The following is a 4,870-nucleotide window of genomic DNA, read 5'->3' as shown; positions in this document are numbered from 1 at the left end:
AAGAGTTAATGAACAGATATCTGGTTAACCACACTGAAAGAAAAAGCAACAACAAGGAGGAAAAATAGAATTTAGCCAAAATTAGCACTGAGATGCAGGCATACCTTTTAGATGCAGTACTATAGATTAAAATGGGGAAACATGTTGTATCATTCCAAAACAGCCAAGGGAAACTGGCAGGTTTTGTGTTGGATGAGTAACAGAAGCTACTAGAGAAGCTAATGTGTTGACGCTATCCGGTACAACGTTGAATGCTGATGAGGACTCATCATCTCCTACACAAGATCGTTTGTTCTTAGTGAATGATACACCTACATGCTACTTTGTCCGAAAAACCTATTTTCACTATTGCTGGCCCTAGCTAACATTAGCTACAGCAGTTAGCCTCGTGAAAATGTTATGCTAAACCATCCATGCTATCTCTGCCTTCTCAATCATGTCCTTAAAGCTACAGTAGGCAGGACTGAGAAGAGAGTGGATGAGTACAACTTCCAGTTCGGAAGAGTCACAACTTCCAGGTCTCTGCTGCACTCCAGCCCCACCTCCAAAGCCCCTCCCCACAGAGGAGGCTGCCGTGCATGCGCAGGCTAGCAACCATGTCAACTGAAAAGGCAGGGTAAACAGCATGGAGCACACGCCGCTAAGAACATGCACTAAACTCCACAAAGCTAGATATAACATGCTTTACAGTGACTGACAGATCACTGGCCTGTACTTCAGCTTGAAACTTGATCCTTAATTCATGCATGTGCAAACAGAGACGGTGTGTGGGGGAGGGGGGGCTGCCTGCAGCATGTGCATGAACAGTGATTGACACTCCATCAGACACTCCTCCTAACTCTAATTGGTTGTTTTGATTAGGCTGCGGTGGATTCTTGAAAATGGTTCTAGGTGGAGCCAGAGAAGCCTGATCACAGATGATGTGTCTCATTTACTACTATCAGGACACAGTAACAGTTTTAGCAAACATGACAAACAGTTATATTTATAGGGGTAACCTACTGCAGCTTTAATAATGTATCCGTGGCAACACACTTATGTTCAGAAATTTATGTTTTGTAGTAGCAAAACTGTCACATTTCACAGCCCTGTTAAAACAGAAAATTTTACTGAATTTTTTGCCTGTATATTTTTCATGTTCTTGTAATAAATATTCAAATAGTGAGGTCAGTATTCATATAGTGGCACTTCGAATGCTTAACCAAGCACTCGAGTAACCGTCGATTGGCTCCATGAGTTCAAGTAAATGCATACAGCATACAATCACATCCTAGAGAACTGTGTGCTTCCAACTTTGTGGAACATTGGGAGAAGGCTGTTTCCTTTCCAGTGCAACAATGCATCTTGCACAAAGCGAGGTCTGTGAAGAAATGCTTCAGGAAGAACTTGACTGGCCTGCACAGAGTTCTGACTTCAACCCCATCCAACACCTTTGGGATGGATCGGAATGTCGACTGTGAACCAGACCTTATCACCCAAAATCTCAATCTGACCTCACCAATGCTTTTGTGGCTGAATGGAAGCAAATCCCTGCAGCCATTTTGCAAAAGCTTTCCCAGAACGATGGAAGCTGTTACTGCAGCAAAAGGAGTACAGAGTCTTTGATGTAGTGAACTAAATATTGAATCTATTGTGCAGTGATACTGGCATTCATGCACTGGAATACCTTCTAGCGAAAGCTTGACGTGTGCTGCTTAGAAGCAGGGCCGACGAAACCAGGTGGCGAGCAGGCATTTGCCCCAACACTTTTCAAAGTGTGTTTGATTATCGATCGTGGAGCAAATTTTTGGCCAAGCGTCAGCAACCCGATTAGTTAAATTTATGTTGGTATTCACAAAGATGATAAGCATCTCTATTTTCTAGTTTTCTGTTTCTGTTTCTTGATGGTGAATGTGAGAATAACAGAGCACTCGCATCTGCAAAACTTCTGATCACTATATTAACACCCACGTGTGTAATTTAGTCCACTTTAGCCCTAGCAGTTCACCATCCGAACCAAAGGAAATAGATAAAATATCACAAAATCTGTGGTGTGGACTTTATAAAATGAACTGGGCATGAAAACAGCCTGGTGTTCTTCAAAGATGTTAAGTAACAAATGTCGCTTTCTAAGGCTGCAGCTACTGAAGCAGCATCAAAACTAACATTGACACTGTTCATGATCAGATTCAGAGGTGGGTAGAGGAGCCTAAATCAATACTCAAGTAAGAGTGTTGATACTTGCTTAAAATAATTAAAGTAAAAGTTACCCAAAACAACTTGAGCAGAAACAGAAAAAAGCAGGTCGAAAATCTACTTAAGTACTGGGAACTGCAGTGGAACTTCTTACTACATCCAGCATTTATTGGCATAGGAACTGAAGATTGTGATGCTCTGTTCTTCTCTTTTTGGGATTGTTTTGGTCCAAAGCACCAAAGTCAGAGATGTAACCAATTACAAAGCAGTACAAGTATTGCCACCATCAAAACAAACTGAAATTAAACACAAAAAGGAATTAGTAATTTAACATAAATGGGTAACATGCAACAGAGTAAAAAGATTCCTTTACTCACTTTAGCAAAAGTTATATGTTTTGAAAATACTCAAAAACTCAGGAGAGTAAGAATCCATCAATATTTTGTATAAGTACATGTACTTGAGTAAATGTAACTAGTTACAACCCACCTCTGAAACACGTGTCATTAGCATGACATGAAAGGCAATTTTAATCAGTGGCCTAATCACATTTCGTCACTCAGCCAGCTGTTTTTATTTATTATTATTTTATTTTTTTTGAAACAATATGTTTAGCCCAACCACTTTTGGAAATGTGGCACCACCCCTGCTTAGAAGAACATCTGAAAGTAAGTAGCTTGGAACACACATGTGATGCCTACAAACACCCAGAAAGGCTTCAGAGTGAAAAGTGAATGTTAGACTTAGTCTTATTTACAATAATATTTATCTGTCAAATAATCTTCCTATATCAATGGCCAGCATTTGAATCAGAAAAGCAGGTCACTCCCTAAAGGGTTATTGCAGACGTGTGCCAGTCTCTCTTCAGCAGCTGTTCCTCACCACTTTCATAAGGGAACAAGCGTTTGTATATCATGCTAGTGTCCATAAAATGTTCCACTGGGAAAGACTCCATCTTCTCCACTATTTCAGGCTACATCATAAAAGATGACAGAAGGTTTTTGCAAAACCTGCAAATCAGTGTGAAGTTGTAAAGCATAGTTTTGAGAGTTGTCAGTGCTGCGAAAATGCAAAGCTCTTCTCTAATGAAACGACTTGCAGGAATAGCCTTTTGTTTCCTAGTTTTCTAAAATTTTAACGTAAGCTTCAGACTGCAGGCTTCAGTTCTCATGTGAACTACATTCCTCTTCATTTAATAAGACTGGGAGTGAGTAATCAGAGACAGTCCTGCATGCAGGATAATGGATGAGGTTGCTGGATCGCGCCGTGGCTCTTGAAGTTGCAACGTGTCCACGATGCAATGAGTGCTTTGAAATGTCGCCAAATTTTCTTCTCTCCCTTTCTCGATCTGTCTTTCCGTCTCTCTTCCTGACATGTTATACATTGAAATTCATTGCATGTTGTTAATGCATGCAATGGTGAACTGTGCAGCTGGGCTGCGTGCAAATCTAACTGATTTGAAACTAATATTCCACTGGAATTAACCTAAAATGAGTATGCCAAACGCATGCACTAGTGCAGTGCTGGACTGCTGTGATGGTGCAGTGATGATAATCATAGATGCCATTCTTACTATCACAATGATAATGGGAGGAAACCCAGGCTTGTGGTGCACTAAACTGCTTCCAAAAACAGAGGCTAGTTAGACCACCCTTTTGGTGAAAATGCACATTTGCAAGCATTTAGTCAAAATAATTGTGTGTCAAAGATGCAGAATTTATTAAAAAAAAATTCTAACACATTTTAGCAGCTAAACAGCTAAAACATGTCTCTACAATAAAACTAACAAGAAGAACTCTCCCAAATCACCATGGGAAAAAAGCATTAGCATCATATGCTAACACTGACCCCATACAGAAATCTGATATATGGCCATATATGCAACATATACCATGTAGTTCAAATTAAATGCACATATATGTACATGTACATAAGTATCACGTATTGCACAATTCACAATTTATGAATGGTATATATGTGTCTGGTAGGTGGGTGAACTCATATATGCATGATATATGGATCATACATATAGTATATTTCTGATACAAAACCAAAAGATTTTTTAATGCAAAAAATCTAAATATACCAGCAACATACATGCAATAAAAACCTTTATATTATATGAAATGAACCTAGCATATATGAGTAATATATGCCATCCATATAGGAATAGTGTTTTCCGTCATATATTGTTCGATACATACACATATATGTTTGTATATGTTGATATATGACTGAAATACATGCCCCTTATTTGAAAACAGACAATTTGGCATATATGTCACATAAAGGTCCATATACGACTAATATAAGTTGAATATTCATATGTCATATATTTGAAATCCATTCAGATTTATGTATAGGACAGAAATGTGTATAAAACACAAAACACAAAACAGGAAAAAAAAGGATTCCAGGTCCATTTTTACCACCAAAAAACACAAGAAAAGCACATGCAGCTCTCCAGAGTCGTGGAGGTCCTTCACCATGACGTCCAGTTTCATCCCCTGCACTCAGAGATGCTAACATGTTTGAAAACGTCCACGTTGTAATGAGGAGGCAGATGCTGTGTGATAGGCGGCCCTTAGTGTCCTGGAGAAGGAGGGAGGTTCTGTGAACATGCAGACGGATTATTTAGGGCTCTCGGCGCCTCCCAAAAAAACTCGGTGGCATATAAAAGCCCGGGCGAGCCGTA

This window comes from Colossoma macropomum, unplaced genomic scaffold (assembly GCF_904425465.1).
Source record: "Colossoma macropomum unplaced genomic scaffold, Colossoma_macropomum, whole genome shotgun sequence".
NCBI lineage: Eukaryota > Metazoa > Chordata > Actinopteri > Characiformes > Serrasalmidae > Colossoma > Colossoma macropomum.
This window is presented reverse-complemented; position numbering follows the sequence as displayed.